The sequence below is a fragment of the Pimephales promelas genome, chromosome 22 (genome assembly GCF_988280905.1).
Source record: "Pimephales promelas chromosome 22, fPimPro1.hap1.1, whole genome shotgun sequence".
NCBI classification, from domain to species: Eukaryota; Metazoa; Chordata; class Actinopteri; order Cypriniformes; family Leuciscidae; genus Pimephales; species Pimephales promelas.
Genome location: NC_142790.1, coordinates 25578991 through 25603733, shown reverse-complemented (window position 1 = coordinate 25603733; position 24743 = coordinate 25578991). Strand labels below are relative to the sequence as shown.

The 24743-nt window shown below is 36.2% G+C and overlaps 1 long non-coding RNA gene across 1 annotated transcript in view; it reads right to left on the bottom strand.

Moving 5' to 3' along the window:
* LOC120488281 (uncharacterized) overlaps positions 1 to 23888 on the bottom strand; it is a 78540-nt gene extending 54652 nt beyond the window's left edge. Inside the window, exons 1-2 of the long non-coding RNA XR_016149383.1 lie at positions 23609 to 23888; positions 22819 to 22928 (exon numbers count right to left, since the gene is read on the bottom strand). This is a non-coding gene — a long non-coding RNA (uncharacterized LOC120488281). The remainder of the gene's footprint in view (positions 1 to 22818; positions 22929 to 23608) is intronic.
* Between the last annotated feature and the right edge of the window lie 855 nt (positions 23889 to 24743).

Genomic DNA, 24743 nt, shown 5'->3' with positions numbered 1-24743 from the left:
TGTATCCGTCCATTCTCAGCCCTAGGCTCAAAGGCACTTGAAAACGTGTTTTGTTATTGATTCCTGGCAGTGATTCATCATCAAATGGGTTAAAATTCACAAAAAGAAAATTTCGTTAGACATCACTCAGAGAATTGCTCCTTTGAATTTTCACCGAAACTAAACTTCTCTGCATCCTAGAAACTAAGAGAATTAAGAAGTTCTGAAACGCACGGTTGGTGGTAGACAAAAGTCAGAAATTAATAATTGGCTAGTGTGGATTTGAATTGAATGGCTACACTCACCAGATGTTGAATTACAGTATCATGAATTGAAATTCTTCTATTTTAAATTCCATCAGTCAAAAACAAAAGTTGCCAAATTATAAACATTGCATCATTAGTTGTGACTAATTACGCATATTTATGCAGAATATGGGAAAAAAAAAATACTATTCCTAAATAAGGAATATTTTGTCTTATTTTCCATTTAAAGGGACTGTATAGAAATCAGAAACCCTTGTTATTAGAGATTTCTTCCGGTGGCCGTTAAGTGAACTGCAGCCAGCAACTTATTACTCGTTGCACCAGCTCTGCAATTTACCTGCATCATGTGAACAGATGAGGTATGGGCTAATTAAAACTACTACGTTATGATCGTTTGATTACTAGACTATATAAATCTGCCTATCTGAGACTGTAATTTGAATAAATCCCGTTTTTCTTTGCACGACACACCGACTTTACAGCACAGAATGGCTCCTCCGGCATTATCTTGAATATTGTAAGCATTCGTTTCATTCAAAGACGAAGAGAGGCTCTCGAGAGCGCGCGTAAACATCACTTCCTTTTGATTTTCCCAGAAAAAACGTCCCGACTCGAGTCCTTCACATAAAATAGACATAGACAACCCACGAAGAAGTCAGTTCTTTGTATTTATCTGTGAAATTTACAATCGATTTCTGAGTGAAAATTGTTCGAATGTAAATCCTACACCATTTTTTTGTTCAGTGTATTGCATTCTCAATTTTAATTATAATTCAGCATTCTGTTTGCAGCCTCAATTCAAATGCAAAGCCTTCTGAATGACACACCATCCTGTTTTGCAACTATCCTTATTGTCAATTACCTGAAATCAAGTTCATGATGTACATGCAGCCTGTACCAGTGACAGGAAGTGGGTGGATTTAGTGAGAGGATTCCACCAGAGAGGATTTTGTAAGAAATGATTGTCACTTTCATCTCATCTGACTGTGTCTGTTCTCCTGGAAAACTCTGGTTTGTTTGATTCTGGCAGTTCTTGGTTCAGACCAAGTGCTTTGTGACCTTGAAATACTCCATTGTGTATAAGCTGAAAATAAAGAGAGAGAGTGCCGACAGAGCAAAAGCTATGCAGGCAACAACGTACCGTCAAATAAAGGAGGGTTTTGTTTATCTGAAGCAACACATCTAATTGCGCAATGTGGTGACGCCCTAAAAAGCAATGAAACACTAATTTGTTTCTTATGTTGTAAGTAGGGTTGGGTATCATTTGAATTTGAACGATTCTGATTCCGATTCCGATTCCTTTTTTCGATTCCGGTTCCTAACGATTCTCGATTCCGATTCTTTTAAGAGGCGGGGTCAAAAAAGTTTAGCTAACCTTGCTAACCAACGGCCTTTCTGAAGGAAATACTCCTTCTGTAAAAATACTCCTTTTGTCACAAATTTTGCATTTTGCCGAGATTTCGTTATTTTTAGAAAAGTGAAGCCACACTTTGGATCGCCGACGTAAGGTACTCATGTTCGACTCGCGTGGTTATGCCAACACTTCCGGTAGACGCTTCTTCGTTGGTGTTGTTCAGCGGTTTCTTCTTCCGCTCGGCGGACTGTGAATATCGAAACTTTTTTTTTGTTTTTTGTTTTTTGTGAATATCGAAACTAGGAATCGAAATTTTTACTTTTGAACGATTCCGGGAAAAACGAAAAGTTAGTCCAGGTTCCAATCGATACTCGATTCTCGATACCCAACCCTAGTTGTAAGTGCACTAAACCTGATGCTAACACAGCCTCCTAACCTAGTGAAATTCAACAAGTTTATATTTTCTCTGTCCTATTGATTTTAACATATTTGAGCCAATGAGATGCAACACAATTACATTACATATTTAAAGAGGCCCTTTTACAAAGTCTTGATTAGTTTTTAGGTTTACTAGAATATGTTTTCATGCTTAAATCCAACATGGCATCATGACTTTTGCGTAAACATACGCGCCACTTTCAAGTCAAGTGGCGTGTTATCTATATGCATTTTGAGCTATTTGCGTGTATGTCTACACCGTTAAATGTCCGAGCGAAACGAAGCAAAATGTAGATCTACATCTAGGGAGCGATATATTTTTTTTCCTAGTATGGTAAAAGACTCATAGTATTAGGTTTAGGGACCGGGTTGGGTATATACAGTAATGTAACGGCGTTCATAAACAAGCTGAAAGGCAATTATGCCAAAAATGGAAATACTAATTGGCGTGTCATACATACGCCATTTCAGGAGATCAGTCTGTCAAATCACATATTTTACACTGTTGCAGCACCTCTTTTCCAAGTCTGTCAATAACGGTCTGTTTAGTTCCTGATTTCCGGTCTCTGAAGCTTTTCCTTCAGTGAGCTCTGATTGGTCAGCTGGACCAGTGTGTTGTGATTGGTCAACCAATTTGAGTGTGTTTGGGAAATGTCCCGCCTCTTTCCATAACCGTGAGTTTCAACACACTACTAACTCACTCGACCAGGCCTCGTTCCTGTTTTGTGTGTGCCTTGGGCGGGAATTATTTAAATGAGTAATATTGCGACGTGTTCGTTCCAGTACTTAAACTCAAGACTACAAACGAAGCATTTCAGGCAGTTCAGAAACAGTGACTCTTATATAAAGAAAAACTCCCTTTGGAGAGACTACTGTATGTAAATTTGCAGATCTTTTTCATGTTCAAACAGCAACATTACACGTAAGGAAAGTTGAATTTAAAAAAAAAAGCATAATAAGATTTAACTTTTATTTAATTACATTTAATTGGAAAAATTGAGGGTAGGTGTCAACTGTTTGTTTAACCATCCCAAATGTTTTTCTACAATTTGACTTCATGTTAGAGCTTTATTAAATTTGTAAAAGCGAGGATGAGCAAGCGTACACACAGTGTCGTTTCAAGGTTACAACACAGAGAGCATAATCTTATGAACAACCTCGCATGCTCGCATTGTGTCTTAACATTCAACATCATGCCTTCAAGATCAGGCCTGTTTTTTAATGAGGTCTCGGTAGATACTGGATATGAGGAATTGAGTTCTTCAGAACTCCTCTCTATGGTCGGCTGAACTCGCTGAGGCTTGAAGAGCTCGTCGTATTTAAAGTCCCCTCAAAACAGAGAGGATTTAGAAAGCTGAAGTGTCATGGATGTGTTGTTCCCCGAGAGTAATATTATAAACCACAGGGGTGCCATCCGGAGAACATTATGGCATAATATGAAGATATGATACACACTTTAGTAATGCCATTTCAGATTAGGCGTAACTGTGAGGATGGGTTTGAAGGGGGAATATAATGGAAAAGCGGATTTTCTGGAATAAAAGAGTTTGATGTACTATGTAATGGGGTTTCAAACCGTGCGCCACAAGATGGCGCAAGATGGGGTCTCATTTGAGATAGAAACAGTTTTTTCCACCAAATTTTAAAGCTGTCAGAGTAAATGAGTGAGTTTAGATTTATTAAAAATTAGGGCTGTCAAATGATTAATCGCGATTAATCGCATCCAAAATAAAAGTTTGTGTTTACATTATATATGTGGGTGGACGGTGTATAATTATTTTGTATATATATATATATTGTATATTATATATACATACACACACAAACACATGCATGCATATTTTAGAAAGACATATTATTTATATAAATATTTCTATTTATATTTAATACTAAAATGATATATAAATCTATTTACAGTATATACATGAAAATATTTCTTAAATATATACAAGCATGTGTGTGTATTTATATATATAAAATAATTATATACAGTGCACCCACAAATATGTAAACACAAACTTTTATTTTGGATGCGATTAATCGTAACAGCCCTAATAAAAATGCTTAACATGCTATTTAATGAAACTAAAGCCTTATTGGGATGCTATTAGTTTTTTGAATGGGTGAAGTAGGATAATATAATAATTAATAGTGCTATTCCTGTTCAAATCATCCATGTCAGTAATTTTTCCAGGAATACCCTGCACATTCCCATGCGGTCAAGAATATCTATAAAGTGGCCTGGGAAAATACCCACAGGAATTTTTTTGGGAAGAAAGCCTGTGAATCATCTTTCAGTCCAGTATCCTAATAATCCATGACATGCACATATATCCTGCATAATGAAAAAACAGACGGTTGACCGGCCCCATAGGCCTATGTCACGGAAAAATTGAAGACTGGAAGTACGTCTTTTAGGCCTGTTGACTTCCATAGTAGGAAAAAAATACTCTGGAAGTCAATGGCTACCATCAACTGTTTGATTACCAACATATTTAAAATATATCATTTTGTGTTCAACTGAAAAAACAAACTCATTGAGGTTTGAGTAAATGATGACAGAAGTAAGCATTTTTTTAGTGAGCTATCCCTGTAAAAACTGTATATCAATAACTGGTTATCCAATTAAAAAATCCAGGCTTTAGTTGCATACCCAATGGCAGGTCTAATTTAAACAAAACAAAAAAAAATTACTTGTAATGTGAGGCTTTGTATGTTAAGCCAAACCCAAAAGCACTATCATCCATATTGTCTAATTAATCATCAGATCATCCACTGACCACAGGCATGTGTTCATGTCTACGCGAACCCATAAATCAATTAATTCCTGTCAGGCCATCCACTTCGTTTAACGGCTGCGTTACGGCACCAAAGAAACGTGAAGAAAACCATTTTCCATAATTAGCAGTAAGCTGCTTAGCAGAGTAAAACTGAAGGCTTTTAAATTCCATCTGCCACATTCAATGCGCCTTCACAACACTGGGTCAATTTTGAGATCAATTTGCATATGCATGTTCCCCATTGTTTGCATTTCAATATGATTTGATGATGCGTTACATTTGCTGGTGTTTCAGATTCACTTTGACAGTCGGTGAATGGCAAGAGCTAATAAATAATTAATCAATTCAGGCATGCTGAGAGTGTGGCATCACTCCAAAGTTTTAAAAGAAAAAGATAAAACCATTAAGAGCTCATGCAAGGGGTTGGAGAGAACACAAGTACAGTTTATGTTCACTAAGGCATCAGAAGTTATTTATCAGCAAAACCCAGTTAGGTGTCGAGGCCTAAACTCAACATATGGCTAACAGTAAATACAGAACGGCTGCTAGAAAATTATATCAGTCTAATGGCTAGGTCAATTAAGTAAATATGTTTGTGTGTGTAAGTGAAGATATGTTAACATTTTGTTAAGACGTTTCAGTGTCTGCAAACATACGAGAATGCTGGCTATCTTAAAGGAGTAGTTCACTTTTTAAAAAAACTTTTGCTGATAATTTACTCTCCCCCATGTCATCCAAGATGTCCACGTCTTTCTTTCTTCAGTCGAAAAGAAATTGAGGTTGATAAACGAGTTCGAACAGGAGAGTCACGAACACTTAGCACAGAACAGAGCAAGGCGAGGATTTGAGCTTATAAAACTTAAACTTTGTTATTTTTTTTTTTAAATGAGCGATCGTTTCGCTTGATAAGACCCTTATTCATCGTCCTGAATCATTTAAAGCCCTTTGAACAGTTTGCAGTTGAACTGAAACTGTCTTTTGGACCTTGAACCGTTTGGTTCCCATTGAAGTCCATTATATGGAGAAAAATCCTGGAATGTTTTCATCAAAAACCTTAATTTCTTTTCGACTGAAGAAAGAAAGACATGGACAACTTGGATGACATGGGGGTGAGTAAATTATCAGCAAAAGCTTCCAACTCTCCATGAAATAAAAAATGAAATAAAATTATTTATCCGTGCACATCATTATTGTTTTTTAAATGCATGAGTCTCTGTAATCTTTAATCAAAATAACTTCCCCTCCCTCTTGCATCTGACGACATGTTTACTGGCGTGTGGGCGGGTCAACCTGTCACAATCCACCAAGTGCAAACCACAACCATCCGATCAATTCCCAATGGACAAAAATCAAGCCCCGCCCTACATTTGTTCTTGTTCGAGAAGCCGTTTCACTCAGGGAAGACTATCACAACTTCTGTTTCATGCCAACTTTAATACTTTTCAGCGTCTGCGATTCTGCGAACGGCTATGTGTGCCAGAACCAAGCTTAACATTGGAATGCCTACAATACTAACACGATCACATTGCTATAAAACATCTACGAGGGCTTTTATTGTATTTTACATTTCACTTTCTTATCTTTATTGAGTGAACATAATCATTGTGACACGCCGCCTCGCTCTCCCTTCGGGTCGGTCGAGGGTCGTCCTGAGCTTATGAGCGCAGGAAATGGGAATCTAAATTAATTCACATTCGCTCTAAGCCGAATCTTCAAAGCTGAAATGAGTTCCCATTCGTGGTGAATCTATCAATATGTAAATCAGCAGATGGCGACGGCCAGCAGAGAAGGCAGCGCTGATCACTCCAAAAGAGGCCCAGATATGAAACTGACGCTCGAGATGAAGGTGTCTTTAGTATCGTCTTCCAGGTTTCAGTACTTCATTTATGCAGGACGGTGATATGAGAAAGTTCCAGACTGTTTCATATATCACACTTAATCAGGGAGAGTGAAACGCTTTATGCCAGCAAGCGTAACGGAGCGCCATATGAGCGTGACACGCTGAATATTTCATGTGGAATTTTCCTTACTGTGTTCCAAACACTCCCGGAGTGTTTTCTTCACTTTGCTGGCTGTGAGGGGAATTACTAGATGCAATTCCCATTACCACAAAACAAACACAGGCAATAAACAAGGCTGTACTTTGATTGTCAAAGCACAGTTCTGTCATTGCATTAAACAACAGTAGTGGTTATGTTATCCAACGGGTATTGTGTATAATCTCTCTTGAATGAAAGGGCATTGGCCTACCATGTTATTTACGCAGACTGGATCAATGACATCGACTCTATTATACAATTAAGAACTAAACACAAAGCTAGATCCAAGTGTTTAAAGGGATACTTCAACCAAAAATGAAAATTATGTCATCGTTTTCTCAACTTCAAGTTCTTCCAAACCTCTATGAGTTTCTTTCTTCTGATGAACACAAAAAATTATATTTTGAAGAATGTCTGAAACCAAACAGTTAACAGGCCCAATTGACTTGAGTGTTTTTTCCTATGACAGTCAATGGTTAGGAACTCAACTCAAATGCATCAACTGTTAGGTTAACCTTCTTTAAAATATACTGATTAAATGATACTGATTAATATACTGATTAAAACTGATTAGATTAAATGATGATGACAGAATTTGAGTGAACTCTCCCTTTAAAGGGATAGTTCACCCAAAATTGAAGATTCTGTCAGTATTTACTCACCCTCATGTTGTTCCTAGCCCATCCTTCGTTCATCTTCGGAACAGGAATTAAGATATTTTTGATGAAATCTGAGAGCTGGATCACTCCTCCATACTAGTCCATAGGCTTCTTGAGGGATTGAAACTTGCAGGCCTCGAAAAGTTATTAAAGACATCCTTAAAATAGTCTGAGTGACTACAGTGGCTCAATCTTTAAGTTTATCAAGCGATGAGAACACTTTTTGTGCGCAAAAACAAAAAACAAAAATTCAACTATTTATTTCCTTCTCTTTGAGCGTCTAGTCAGTAAAACGTCACACGTAGGCTCACTATTGGCCGACTATGAATAGTTGAAATAAAGTCGTTATTTTTTTCGCACAAAAAGTGTTCTCGTCATATGATAAACTTAAGATTGAGCCACTGTAGTCACTCGGACTATATTAAGGATGTCTATTTTAATAACTTTTCAAGGCCGTCAAGTTTCAATCCCTCAAGAAGCCTATGGACTAGTATGGAGGAGTGATTCAGCTCTCAGATTTCATAAAAAATATCCTAATTCTTGTTCCGAAGATGAACGAAGGTCTTATGGGGTTAGAACAACCTGAGGGTGAGTAAATACTGACAGAATTTTCATTTTTGGGTGAACTATCCCTTTAACTCCCATTCAAATGGTGCAACAAAAAAGCAGCAAGTTATTAATAATCCATATGTTCAGAATCTTCTTTCAATGTCAGGTGCATTGGCAGTGCATGTTTAAGAAATATCAACCATGCAAAAATTCTGCTGAATAATAGCATGGTGATTAGTAGTGTGATATTCTACATAATTAAAATATTTAATTAAATAATAATACTATATATATATACATATATATATATATATACTGTATATATATTTGCTATGTGATTGAAATGATTTGCTATATGGTTGAAATAACATTTAAACTGTTTCAACACTGTCTGTACACGACACAGAGCATCCGATAACCACTGCACACTAATGAGTGAAAGATTGGCAAAAGGGACACTATAGCATTCAGACTACGTCCAAACAGTGTGGCCTTGAAGTCACTGAATAAAACTCTTCTGTGCATTACATTGGACTCTAATTAATGTTAAATGCTCAGTAGCTTCAATTCAGATCTGCTAGAAAATTAGGCACTACATTTTCCTCAGGGGTCAGAGGGTCATTACTTTATGGACTATTAAGGGTCAAAGGTAATGATAATTACACTCACCAATCTGTATTCAGCCACTGAATAATTATGACGTTCAGTCATCGCAGCAATTGCTTAATGAATACTTTGAATCATTCACACATGGCTAGAGATGTATTTTATATTTGCAAAATTGCAGCCTAAAGGGTGGGATATGTTTGCTGCTTTTTTATTTATGATTGAAAGTGTGGACAGAAATGTAAATGTCATAATATAAATTGTAAAAGGTGAAAAAGAAAACTTCCAGCCTAAATAATGAGACGTCTTGGGACTAAATCCTTTCTTGTTTCCTTTCTTCCCTTTTTATTCTTTACCTGGAAAGACACATCTGTCTACTTGTGAAGTTATTATCCGTATGCTTTCATGGCACTGGCTCGACACAGTGCCCATATTTCCCACAAATGTATTATTGAGGCTTCATCTGCCATGTGCTACTTTTATCCCAGATGACCCTTCAGAGTTTGAGAGGCACTTAAATTCATGAAATCTTCAAGTGTTGACTGAAACCGACAGACTTGTGAGAAAAACAACTTTTTCTTGTTTACTTGAACGTATACCGATATTGGTTGTTTATGCAGGGAATTTCTTTGTTTCCATATAGTTATAGCATCATACACGATCTCTCTCGTCACATATTTATATAAAGATTTGATGGGGATATGATCCACAAGCGTCTGGACTTCACATTGAGGGCTTTAGTGTGGTGTCATTTCTTTCAGATCTATCTGATCAAAACACAACCACACTGAGGATTAATGACAGTGAATATATGAAATATAGATCAAATGATAACTGTATGTGAACCAGAAACCTCAGGAACACTTTCAGAAAGAGGAAACGAATAAATGTGGTTGAGAATTGACTTTCCGAGGCTTAGGGCATTGATTAAATGAAATCCCGGTCTGATTATGGCAGAATGGGATTACATGGATGAAAAACCAGGAAAAGGAAATGCTGGCTGCTCATTCGGTGATGGACTTTTCACAGCTGTACTGATGACTATTCAAACACAACAACAAGAGGATGAAAACCAGTGGATAACAGTAATGAAATATGAGAACTTTCTTATTTCTCACTTATAACCAGTATACACACTAACGTTCAAAAGTTTGGGGTCGGTAAGATTCGCTCAAAAAATTTATTTTTGCCGCTTGTTCAAATTGCTTAACTAAAATGAGTTTAAAGCAACACAATTGCTATACATTTTTTGTGTTGATTTGTGTTAAATTAGCTGAAACTGGGCGGTGCTTGTTAGTTCCCAGCATGCTTTGCATATGGTTGACTTAAGAGAGAATACATGTTCAAATTAAGAGTTATTTTATGTGTTTTTAAGAAAAAGAGAAAATGAGACTTGGTAGTGCGTTAGTTTAATGTTCAATTAATGTTCATTTAAATTACAGTGTGTTGCCATTGTGGACAAGAGTGGAACATTTGGTTAGTCTGAAGACTGATTCGACAGTATTCACAGCATATTTGGTGGATGAACCAACTAAATCTTATCATTTAAGATGCTAAAAAGTGTTATTGGTAGCTAATAAATGGCTATAGTCTAGTAATTGATTAGTATGACACTAAAATAAATTATATTGCATTGGAGTAATGAATATATGAATACTTGAATCATATCAGGAGACAGGGAGCATTTTTAAATTCACTGTCTGACACTATTAAATTAGGCTGTGCCCAAACACAGTAAATAGGTCGAATCAACCTTAATGAATTAAGTTGACCCAACGTAAGTACAATAAATTGGAATAATAATTTCATAATGCTGAAAAAAAGCAAGTTAATCATGTGGAAATCTTTTAAGAAAGTTATTTTAAGAAACATTAAAAAGAAGGGAAGGAGTTGTCACTTGCTTGAACGAACAAACATGATTCATGTTGTCTCTACACAAATCTAGACAAAATACAATTTTAAATGACTTTGTGAGGAAAAACCCAACAAAGAATTGTGTTCCATTTGTTCATTTTAAGTAACTTGGTAGCATAAATGTATTTTTGACCAAGCCTTGGCAGAAAACGACATATTTTGTGGGACAGCAGGGCACTGTGTACACAAATGCATCCGACAGGACACGCGGACAGCAGCGGTAAACATCAGCCGTGGGCTGGATTTACTGTACTAATGACAGATGAAGAAAAAACAGCCCGATGCGCTCTGGAGCGGCAGCCCTGATTCGCATGGATTCTGTGGATTTATGTCATCCCCGCCTTTGGTCCATGACAACTCCCATTATTTTAGGATCACTAACCGAGACGTAGTCAAATCCCAGTGATTCTAAACAAATTGGCCTGGATCAGCCACATTATTTTAGAATGGCTCATCCTTGCAGTACGATTCCTGCGGGATGAGTCGGATTACATCCGCCCTCCTTTCTGCTCTCCGTTTGCTACTTGTTGTGGTAAAACGTCTCAAACTATGATCATCAAATTCGAATTAAGGAAAATCAAATTCCCTATCATCAATCACACAAATTTTTCCTGCAGAAGACCTGTCATGATAGAGATCAACACAAATCACACACTTTTTCAACAGCATGGGGTTCAGATGTAGGCTTAATTTCTCATTCATTTTCCACATGAACATTTCCATTGAACCATTGAACCAAATCAGAGATGAAATTGTGCAACATGTGATTTGAATATTCAAAACGCAGAAAGACAATAGCCCTACCTCTAATTAAGTGAACGAGCAGACGTGCGTGAATGATTGAATATGTCGATTTTTTGTGGTCATAACGTAATTTCTAATAAGAAAACACTAATTTTGTATTTTATTTATTATGTGGCTATAGCAAACATTAGATTCATTTACCTGGTAGCGTTCCCATTCATCTCAATGGCTGCATCTGAAATCACATACTTCCCCATTACAGTATAGGAATCAGTAAAAAAAAAAAAAAAAAAAAAGTTATGTGACAAATGTTGAATTCACAATAGGCTACTCATAAACAAAGATTGGCAAAAAAGTAACCGGATGACCTACTACGAGATTGCTGTATAAATAATAACTTTTGAATTTCAATTGTTTTAAAGAGCCCCTATCATGATTTTTTTGAAAATGTTCATATGGTGTGGAATATAGCTCTAAGGGAATGAAAACATCCTGCAAAGATTTATATCTGAAAGTGCACCGTATATAAAGTTATTGTCTTTCAAATGTGAGAGTCGACTCTGAGTCTATGAAATGAATTGTTTTTGAAACGAGTCATTAGCTGTTACATCGTGACGTAGATACGAAACATGAGCATATTGGCCGCGCCCAGTTACTGCACGCGCAGACGGAAGTGTAAACTTGAAGTCTACACATTCAAATACTTCAGCTGAATAGCATCATGTCGAGAAGACGCTGTGTTCTACATTGCAAAGACAGTTCAGCCACTTTGTTTTCATTTACCAGGGACGAGCATGTGAAGAATCGGTGGTTAGAGTTCATATTTGCAACGATACCACAACAGTATAGCCCGATTGTGTTCTCATCATTTTAATGACGAATCATTCAAAAACATAAATTAATTCAAATGTGGATTCGCAAGTCGGTTGTTCCTGAAGGAGGGCTCAGTATCCAGTGTATATGGATCAGCTTCCTCCTCCGAATCACAACCTGTAAGTATTATTAATAATTGTTGCTTTTATGGGTTTTGTAGTGTCGGGGCGCGAGGAGAGAAGGCGCAATAAGTATGTGTGTGTGTGTAAGTTACGCTCAGCGCAGCTTCTAGGTCTCCAATGTCAATTTTTTTTAAAATATGTGAAATGTTTGTCGCTGTTATTGGAGTTGTCATAAAGAGTAGAGCGTCTTGTAGTACTGCAGTGCTTTATCAATATGTTTATGCGTTGGGCAAACAAACCATAACTGACTGGGTCATCTGACCAATCGCCGCCGATTAGCGTCACGCAAAGGAGTGGTTTGGAAAAATGAGTCGTTGTATGAATCATTTGGGAGTCGGTGAGCAAATCAGGTAAAAATAAAAGCATATTATAAGACAACATAAGTGTTTTTTGTCAATGCATTCAACTGTTGTTGGGGACTCCCAGAACAATATTAGGAACATTTTAAATGCCATAATAGGTGCCCTTTAAAGCCGCACCAGATCGCCATCTCTGTTCGAAATCTGCAATTGCAGCCATTCGTGAAATTATCAACTTTACGTGGGTTGTGCATCAGCACGGCACAGCGTGGATGAACATAATGTTTTAGGAGAATGTGTGGCTGTCAGTCACCGCGCCGGTGTGGATACTGGCATTCACAATCACAGATTATTCTTTGTGGAAATATGACCAACATAAGTATTTTCAATGGAGAATGTCATCTGAACAAGTAAGAAACATCCACTTTTGTTCTGGTTCTGACATTGCAGTTAAACACGCTGATTAAATCTAACAATCACTTATCATATCACGAAAAACCATGCAAATTATACTTCTCAAATTGTTAATGTTAACAACGTCAGCATTGCATGACTACATGTCACGATGTTACGATACGTGTCCTTGTTTCCGTTTGCAGTCTCTTTTTTGCATTTTACAGCGGGCAAGCAGAGAATTTTGAACACTGGCTGGTTATGCATTTTCTCAAATATGTATTTTGGATAATTTATAACCCCAAAAAAGCTACGGACTTCAGCTTTAAATTTGAATTGCAAAACACAGCAGAATTGGCTGTTCTGTGGTCCTTTTTTTAATAATCCGAACATCGTTGGGAATTGCTGAACTATATGAAACTAAGCAATGGGTTTTAGCACAGGCTCCATTTCACCCATTCATGCAGCTTTAATTACTGAACATTATCAGTTCTAATAGTGCTCCTGTACAGCATAAAAATGCATGAGACGTTACCGGCACGGGAAGAAATATGAGAATCATTCTGCTCACGTTACCTTTCAGCTATTACCAATTATTTCCCCCTGAATAAACACTGTGTCAGAAGAGGAGCCGCAAGGTGCATTTTCCTACAAATTAGTCAGGAAAGGATCTGTCCCCCTCCACACCAGTGACAGTATAATCGATATTCCTCACTTATTTTAATGTCTAAACCACAGCTACAGACACGAAGAGTCAGTTTGGTATTCAGCGTTTGGTCTTTTGTAACTGCTCAGAGTTGCAGTTCTGTAAGTTTTGAATGTGTCGAGAGAAATGACAATGATATATATTGGCAGATAGTGCAGATGAGTTTAGAAGTCATGGGCTGTGTCTGAAATCGCATACTCTCTTGAGGAGGTACTTATTGTGAATAAGCAATTACTTAACAACCACTAAAAAAGTATGTCCTATGTTAAGTGTACTGCCTGCGCATGTCCATGAACTTGACTTTTTTGGGGGGGAATGAAAATTCTGAAAACCCCTGAAATTCTGTTATACGGAAGAAATGACCCCTGAAATTCATCCATTTTGGCATATTATAATGCAACTGTATTTATAGAATAGCAAAGTATGCTTAATTAATGACTGTACTACATAGGCTAGATATATAAAGGCTATCATGATCATTTTGCCAACAATGAACCATGGATTTGTTTAGTTTATAATCCGTTTTATTTTTAATTTCAACAAATACAACATAAAACATTCAAAACTCATCGGCTTAGACAACTTATTCAATAGATTTTAGACTTCTAGAATATTTCAAGTGCAAAAAAAAAATATATATTTTTAATTTATTCGTTTTTCTTATCATACCCTACAAATGTCTTTGGTGCGCTCCGTATCAGTTCAAAACGGAACAAGACATTAATGTGTCAAAAACGATTCCGGATTATACGGAATGGTTGGCAACCCTAATTCACCATGTTTTCATTATCATGTGACAGCCATTCTGGGACTTTTTACCACTCTTTTATGAGTAAGGTGAATTCAGACACACTTGTTTTGACACATACTGCTTTTTGCCTACTATAAGTATGCGATTTCAGACGCAACCATAAACTCATACCTGACAGCACCGTTTCTAGGTAATCTAGGCAGTTGCCTATATAGCGCCAACAGTTGAAGGGGTGCCATTGGGGCGATCTAGGGCCCCAAAATGGCCAGAATCAGCCCTGATCGCAGGAATCCAGGTCCTAGACGTCTGTGTGTTGAAGCTCTGTAAGAATGTAGACTGTTGACTGACTGCGGTAAACCTAGAGAGGGAACAGTAAAAGCGAACTTTGGAAAGCACAGTTCATCCCGATACATTACTCAAGCTGTTTGTGGGGGGGATGTTGTGTGACTTAGAAAAAAATGTTAGTTTTTATCTGGAAAACCCTCTAACGTTGTTTATAGCTGCAGTCTAATGCAGAATTTATCACATGGGCTTGTCTAGTGGTTACCTTTTTTATTTTAAGTGTCTAAAAAAAAAACCCTAACCCAAGTCCCCCCACAGCGTACTTTGTACTACTTCAAACAGTGCTTTTGGCTTTCTACATTCACAGCAATCAATGCAGATGATAATAATTCAGAATTTCATAGAGACTAAGAAACTACTAAAAAAAACCATCGCAGCACAATAACATCCACTCCGAACAGAACACCCTATAGAGTGAACAGTCGGATTCCAGAAGTAAAATCTCCAATCATTTTCTCCATAGGGAAATTGATTTTTAATGATAACTTTTTTAAACCTGTAAAGGCAGACCTGCGGTGACCTATGAGGTTGTTAAATCATGGTATTTGCTTCTGCTTAAGCCATCCACCTGCATTTCTTCATCTTATTTTTTTAAATAATTGTATTTTACAACAGAATTCCTATAGAAAAACTAGAAAATAACACAGATCAGAATTTAAAGCGCAACACACTCCAAAATAGCTCTTTAGCTCCTCCCACTCCCAAGAAGCACAGCAAATGACGTAATCGAGTCGATCTCCCTACACTCTCAAAACACAAAAATGCTCGTATATGTATGCATATTTTCCAATAAACTTAATATGTATTGTTTTTATACATATAATCAAGTCACAATACTGTTCACAATACTTCATGGCATTGTAGTTCTTTCCCTCACTAAAACTGTTAAAGGGGTCATGAACTGTTTTTTTACATTTTATTATATTGTTGTCTGAGGTCAACTTATGACGTTCGCTTGGATTTTGCATTCAAAAAGATAAAAATGAATAACTAATAAGCTATTTTCTACCCTAGTTTTGAGCCCAGCTCAAAAACGCTCGGTTTTTATGGGCGTCTTGGAAGACTTAGAAATAAACGCCCACTGCTGTGAGTGGATAACAGTTTTGCATATTATAATGAGTTTCAACTCACTCGTCGGTGCACGTGTGGGAAATTGTTTTGAAAACATCCAATGTTGTAAAATGGCAACCGGAATGATTCGCCCATACATGTTCGACCCAGCATTCCTGTCGAATCCAATATAGACGGCAAAGTTTGTGTTGTAATTCCCCTCGTATCTGTTTGGCTTGGTTCATGGCTCATAACTCTTTACCAAAGACTTCTTTTGAACTTTCTAAGGGAGAAATGAATGTAAACAATACTTCCAGAGCCAACGTCAATGAAAAAGTAGGCGGGAACTTTTGCACTCTATTAAGAACCACTCAGAATACTCCAGCAACCGCCTAGCAACACATTAACCATTCAAAACACAAGGCAACGACCCCCTTTTGCTTTTCAGAAAATGTTAAAATCAACTAGTTTTATGTCAGAGTTTGTCTTCATAAATATTTAAACTCACATATTTTTGAAAATTCCTGTGGCTTTGATCAACAATTTAATATCAAAGTCATAAAATTATTATTAAATTCCAGCACACTCCAGGCGTCCTACAACCCTAGTTTCATTGGCTCAGTCTCACCTAGTCTCCCTCTCCACCATTATTCATGCAGTTAGGTGTTCATTTAGGTCTTATGTAAAGTGTTGCAGTGAGACTCTGGAGGTTCTGTGTTATTCCAAAGCGTTAACCCCAAAGCTTTAGCAGTATTATGCAGAAGTATAAGAAGAATTAGCATTTCATACGACTTTTTCCATTGAGCACTGATCCAAACCACATTCTGAAATATTAACACAATTATTTTGCATTATTAAGAACCAAGACTTGTACAACATAAGCAATGAGAGTTAAAATGATGATGACGATTTCCTTCAGTCACAAAATGGCCATTTAAAAGTTCTTAACAAACAATTTCGCCACCTAATTTCAGATCGGCACGCTTGACAAATTGATTATTTTAACATCACGAGGAACTCTCCCTCATTTAAAACCACGGTACTTAATGAACAGATTCTTATTTGCCCGCTGGGTGTCTTCTGACACACTCTGAAAGAGTGCTCATTATTGACTCATTAATGAACATCTTAATTAAGTACATCATTCACGGCACTGCCATTCAAATGTGTGCTTGTCTGTTATGAGAACGCCTAAATCTTCGTTTAACTTCTATTTAAATGAAGGCATTGCATGATGAACATTTATACATCTCAATGAAGTGGTAATTGGCTGTTTGTGTCTCAGAAAATGTACCCGCTCCAACTAATCACAGACACACATAAGAATTGCTCTGCGTAGCAAATTTGTGTTCTATTGTTTTTCTCTGAATACTGTTAAACAGTGATGTTGACTTTTTATACATATATATTATATATAATCTCAACCACTTCTGGCCATTTTTATAGTTTTAGAGAACAATTTCCATAGATGTTTCATATAGACATATAACTATGACAGGGCACATATCAATAAAACAGAAAATTTGCATAATCAATAATGCTCTCTGTCATCTTCATGTAGAATAATTATTATCATCATTAGTGCGAGTCTTGATTACACTTATATTTCTTACTATGTGTCATACTGAATTAACGATCCCATTGGCTAAATCTGAATAAAAATGTCAATTAAAAAATGACACACCCATAATCATCAACAGGTAAAAGTGAGTCTTGTCTATGCAAGGTGTTGTGTGTGATTGCCAGGGAGAAGATTGCACGATTAATCGTTAAAAGATTGCAATCTCGATTCAAACACCATCACGATTTCATTACTAAATGACAGCGATACGCCTGTGTCTATTAAACCTTTGACAAAATCACACCGGAACATCCAAACGTGTTATTATCAAAGAAATGGGTAAAAATTGTATAGTTCGGACATAAACACTGATGTTTACGGAAGCAATCAAAATAGAGCAAATCAACTTTTGAAAGTAACTTGACGCTTCAAATAATGATCGTCAATTACATTGTTACACCAGTAGGTGGCGACAATTGAATTAAATGTATTTGTCACTGCAACATGACATCATGACTTTTGCGTAAACATACACGGCACTTTCGAGTCAAGTGGCTTATCTCTACGCATTTTTAACTATCCGCGTGTATGCGTGTACGTCTACGCCATTAACGTCCGAGTGATTCCGCCGTCAAATGTCCAGTCATAAATGCCATAAACCCCATTGACGGTTAGGTTTAGGGACGGGGTTGAGGTAAGTCATATATTTATATATACAGTAATAACGTTAAGTCAACGGCGTTCATAAACACGCTGAAAAGCGATTATGCGTCTTGATAGCACGCCAAAAATGGAAATACGAATTGGCGTGTCATACACACGCTACTTCATGAGATTAGTCTGGTCACTGAATCATTGATTCAAGTAATGAAACGAGTCTTCATGAGTGAGTCATTGAATCGTTCACTCAACTGATTTAAACAAATAATTCATTCAAAATTAGTAAAAATTTACATTTTGTCAAAACCTCTAGCAAATCAGGCCTACAAATCGTAGGAGGATCGCAATCTCTGCGATTCTCAATTTATCCAGAAATATCAATGCAGCTCTATCAGGGCTGATGGGTGTTCTGGGTGGTTGCTATGATGTCTCTAAGGCGTTCTGGGTCAGTAACGACACACCTCTTCTCAACAAAACACACAATTTCAGATATCATTCATGTCTGTAGCACAATTAGTGCGGGACGAGTAACCTATAAAGTTTAATAAGCTTAGGGCTTTGATGCAAACTTCTCCAGGCAGAACAGGTGTTTTACTTATGATGTTATGACTGTTAAGAAACTCAAGTGATCACTAATTAAACAACGACGGGAGAAAAGGAGGCATGCTCATACTCATACACACTCATACACTGATCCTGGCAGCTCACCTTTGCCATCTTCTGGTTAGTAATAAAAAAAAGAGTTTGAGATTGAGACTGTTATATCCAAGACAATTTTCAATTATCTGATCTGACATTTTGCCATATAAACAGACTATTTATTCAGGTTTAGGTTAAACAAATTCTACAATGACCTGGTGTGATATTTGCAAAGGAGAGGGTTTTTATCAGCAAGTCTATTTCACAGTTGACCTGTCTTCCCTGGGAATCAAAAAGCTCTCTATAGTCAATAAATTGGTGGCTTGAGTTTTTGAGCACCGGAATAAAATGTTTAAAATGGCAGTTTTCCAAGAGCTGTAGGTACAAGTCTCATTAATAGTGGTTCAACCCTCTCCTCCCAAGTCATTCGCAAGCCATTTTACTTCCATAACGCGATCAGACTTCTGAGTGAAACAACAGGATAACAATGAGGGAAAGAAAATAGGTTATTATTAAATAGACAGTCTAAGGGGCTTTTTTACATGTCACTCATCTGGTATTACATTGTTTTGGATGTAAGCCTGCGCTAGATGGATGTGTTTGACCGAGACTGTGTTTCTGCAGGTTCTGACGTCACCTTGTAACCAATCACATCAAATGTGTTGACTAATATAAGACTTTGAAAATGAATATTGGAAGTGTTGTGCAGTCAGTCAGGATTTACTCTTGCCATAAAGGAGTGAGGTTTTCTGTGGCCTGTGTACAGTTATGACTTATCTCCACCTCTCAAACTGCTCTCTCAGGACTCTGATGACAGTAAAGCAGCTCTTCTGCAAGAACTCAAGTGCTTTAATGCCTGCACTGGCATTTTAAAACCGTTTCAGGGAGCGGTGATTTGCTTTCACACGGGTCGAGACATTGCGATGGCAGATTGGGCCACAGCTAAAGCTGACATTAATGCAGAATGGTGCACATTATTTGGATGTTTGTTTCAGACATTACGGATAAGGTCTAAGGTAAATGCTTTCAGATGTGTTTATTGATTTTGCACTCTGGGAACATTTAAGGCTTTCAAATCTACACAGTTCTGCTGTTTTGTCACCAGGAAGCTTCTTAAATGAGTTTGACAACATCATAAACAGGTGAAATTTCATTTTCTTCTCCTTTTATTTTTTCATTTGCAAGAATAATATTGTTTGCCTACGAGCTATTTTGGTACGTGCCATTAGAAGGAATAGCAAATAAACAAAAGACAGCATTCCAGCTGAAGTGGCCTATTCAAAGCCCCCAGAGAAGCAGCTCTGATTTAAACATACAAAATGATGCATGACAATGTAATTTTTGAAATAACATGTATGGGAAAAAATGTAAAATAGGAAAGGAAGGAAAAATAATTGTTGCTATCACAGTTCATCACTGATTTTAAATTAGCTTGTAACTAGAAGAGAGCATCCAGTGAGAAACTTTAACGAATCTTATTGTACCTGTAAAATGAATATTGAAATGAAGTTCAGCCCAAAGGCTATTTCTCTGGGAAAATTTAATTATTACATGCTGGCCAATGTAGCCTGAAGCTGTGGCAGTTTAGATTGCGCTAGATCAGTGGCTCTCAACCTTTAGAACTGCAAGGTCTCCGTTTGTCAAAGTCGATTTCGCTTTTACAGAGTCTGATTTTCCTCTCGTACTTTGGTTGAAATTACAACTAAAGGCACTTCTTTCAAAGTGCTTTTATAAAGAAAATCTAGGACTGTCAATAAAATCAAATACTTAACTGTTAAAGTTTCAAGGAAATAAACCAAAATTGGTACGCTGGATATTCTTCACAACTCTCTGCTCAGTTAGCCCATCATGTTTCAAATACAGGACACAAAACAAAGAGTAAAAATACAGTGAAATTGTGTGTGTGCAGGCAGACAGACAGACAGACAGACAGACAGACAGACAGACAGACAGACAGACAGACAGACAGACAGACAGACAGACAGATAGATAGATAGATAGATAGATAGATAGATAGATAGATAGATAGATAGATAGATAGATAGATAGATAGATAGATAGATAGATAGATAGATAGATACTAACCTAATCCTTATCATTTTAAGATATCTACAACACTCAGGTAAAGGTAAATAAAAACTAGAACTGGGACAAGTCAGGAGGAAATCTTTTTGTGAAATGTATTGACATTTTTGCTTTGCAATTTTAGTTTCAATATTGGTTGAAAGGTGGCAGGATTCTTGTGTAGAGTTAAGGTGAAAATTGGGTGCAGTATCTGTTGTGTCTGTCTGATTACATACTAATTAAGTGACACAAAAAAGCTAACAAAAGACTAGAATCCCAAAAGCAAACACACCCATTAAGATCACAAATAAGATGACAACATAAGTGAAGAAAAAGATTTCCATCACAGAATGATGTAAAACTGTGTGGTTGCCATGGAGACGGAAGCTGGGAAATTCTGTATTGTACAGCCATCTAGTGGCAGAACATGAGTTGGATAATTTAATTAATTTTCCCTTGAAAAAGTAAAGTGATGGATAGTAGTTCTTATACTACTCTTATATAATACTACTATACTACTCTTATATTATACTACTATAATATTCTTATATTATACTATACTACTCTTATATTATAATACTATACTATTCTTATATTATACTACTCTTATATTATAATACTATACTACTCTTATAATATACTAGTCTTATATTATAATACTATACTACTCTTATATTATAATACTATACTAGTCTTATATTATAATACTATAATATTCTTATATTATACTATACTACTCTTATATTATAATACTATACTATTCTTATATTATACTATACTACTCTTATATTATACTACTATAATATTCTTATATTATACTATACTACTCTTATATTATAATACTATACTACTCTTATAATATACTAGTCTTATATTATAATACTATACTACTCTTATATTATAATACTATACTAGTCTTATATTATAATACTATACTACTCTTATATACTATACTACTCTTATACTGTATTATACTACTATACTACTCTTATTTTATATTACAACTGTAGTTTTTTTCTAACAAAATTCAAATGAAAAATCAAATGCTTAAATTGACCAAGTAATAAACCAAAACAGCTGCTCAAATGATAAACAAAATTCAAACGAGATGTGTTAATCAAATGGTGTGGGCGGAGTTAAGGTGGAAGAGGAGACATTCTTGTGTGCAGTTTGGGTGACTGCCACACTTGAGTAAAAACTGATACGATTCTGTAAATCATAACGATGAGAAAGTTTCTCGTAATTATGACCCTTTTCTCATAATAATAAGAAAGTCTTGTATTACTTCTATGCCGCAGGGTAGCGACATCTGCTGGTCAAAGCCGTGAAAATGTGAGAAACGTTCTGCAAAAAAGGTGTTTTCGTTAAAGTCAGTGTAATCTACAAAGTGTAATCTTATAATATCATTAAATAACATTAATGATAAATTATCAGTATATGCCTAATATTCATTTGTGGCACCATGTGTCACACCTTGATGCTGCATCGCTGTGGCATCTACATATACATATGGTTGATACAGTTTCAGATTCAATGAAATTAGCCAATCACAACAGTGGCAACATTTACTAACAAGCCTTAAAGGAGCCGCCTCTTAAAAACTGATCATTTTGCTGTGTGTGTGTGTGTGTGTGTGTGTGTGTGTGTGTGTGTATATATATATATATATATATATACATTCAAACATCAAACATTTGACTGCCAGTATACAGTATACTGGGTTATTATTAATAAATATATTGTGACAACTTGTTCTAATAAAATTGTGATAAAAACAACTCAAGTCTCTATTAAAAGTAAATAAATAAATAAAACCATGCAACTATCACAACTGCCAGTTTCAGTCCATTGTGATTTAAAAAATAAACCTGTTAGGATTAAATTCAGAAGTGAAAGTCATCTTTGCATGAGCAGGGTGGATCGAGGGATGATGTTTTTCTCCGAATAGACCAGCACGGGTGCCAGATGTTCACTGTCCCAAAGGGAGCTCGCTTTTAGATTCATAAATAAATGAGGCATGCAAATCCTACCTGTCATAGGAACTCAGGGACTCAGAAATGGCTTCATTCCCAGGAGAGAGCAGGACCTACTGGGAAACATCAGGATTGCTGCTTCATGGGATCTCACCGTGTGTAAAGGCCTGTTCACACAAAGGACAATAATTATAACGATAAATTTCTACGGCTTCCGACCCATTCAAACTAAAATTAAGACATTTATTACACTATTTGACAGCCTTAAAATAATGAAAAGGGTACTTTAAGACATAAGGAGGGGGACCCTGATATTGGCGGAAATCCGTTGTACTCCCATAACGATGGATAACTTGCATACCTTATATATTAGTAAATAGGAAAATTGCTTATGTAATATGCAATATAATGTTTTCAAATATTCTGTTAAACCATTTATGATAAGATTTAATTTCTTTTCATTAGGGAACACCAGACAGAATATTGGGTAACATGATTTTTTTAAATTACTAATTAGTTTGTTTTTTAAATCATGATGTTACACAATATTTAACTGTCTGAAAGATGTAACTGTTATGAATAGAACATAATTCCATATATATACACACGTATTTTTTAACAAAAGCCACTAGATTGCACTCATAGCCTACAATCAGACATCATTTCAATTTATTTTTTTATTGTTTTTCGATATATTTACGTTGAATGAGAAGTTATCAAGTGTCATGCCATTTATGAATGGAACTTTATGTAAGCAAACATCAAGAATTTGTAACCTTTGTCCAAGCTTTTTTTTCACAGCTTCCTGAAAACTATCAACAAAACTGAAAACATCTGCTATTCTTACTTTTGTCAGATATATGAATGATTGAGAGAAAACAAGCTGTTCACAGTCCATTTTGAGAATGAATGTCGATCGTAGCTGGTCGTGTTGTTGTCGTCTGTGTCAGACGTGATTTAACTTCTCCCCAGTTGTTCCAAACACGGAAAGCTGTGAAATGATAAATTAGGTTGTTTCTTCTTTGGGTTGACATAAACATCATAAAAAGGTAAGCAACAGGACAGGCCGCTTTTAGTCTCTGCATAAACGCTTTCACCGGAAAAAGTTTACCCTACGTCCGGTCTCGGTCGCCATCTTGTGTGCAGAACGGTGCAGGTGCAGACAGACCGATCGATTAATGACATCATCAAAGTACCTAAATCACATGGCCGATACCACTTATTTTGTTTTCGATACGATTTCTTGTCAATTGAACAAAATTACTGGTAAAAAAAAAATATTTTTTTATTTGAGTATCGATTTTTCCGATCCTCGACGACTTATCGATAATTCGTATGATATGCACTAGCACACAGAGCTTATTGATTTAGCTAATTACACAGCAAATTTGGTTCGCAAATAACTTTGTGGAAGTTCAACAATTTTAGATGCTCCGAGTTTTTTAATTGAAGAAGAAGAATTGCAAACAAACACAAGTCACTACTGTCTGCGCACATTTTGCGCACAGTAGCTACACCACGGTTAAAAACTTGTAGATTGATTAATTAAAGAAATAATCAAAATGCATGTTACATGCTATCCAACTATTTAAAAAAAAAAAGAGTATTAAGCATCTTTTTACAAGAACATAAAGCGAGGCTACATGGGATTTATTTAGAATGTCAGGACAATTTAAAAGCATCTAGTCAATACAAAAAGCTGCTTAAAAAAATGAGAAAAATCAATCAGTCGTTCATTTCATTGTTTTTATTCAGTTTAGTAGATGCTCATGACAAAGAACTTATAGTTTTTCGCACAGAAATGTACATCATAATGCATTCCACTGAAGTCCTCACCAAAACCATGTAGTCTGACATCTGGTTAGCTGGTTGACCAACCAGGATCCATTCTGTATAAAATGTGTGGTTCTTTGAAATTATATCAAATTCATGTTATTAGACACCAGCAAACAGCAATGTCTATATATAAGGCAATGCATTCC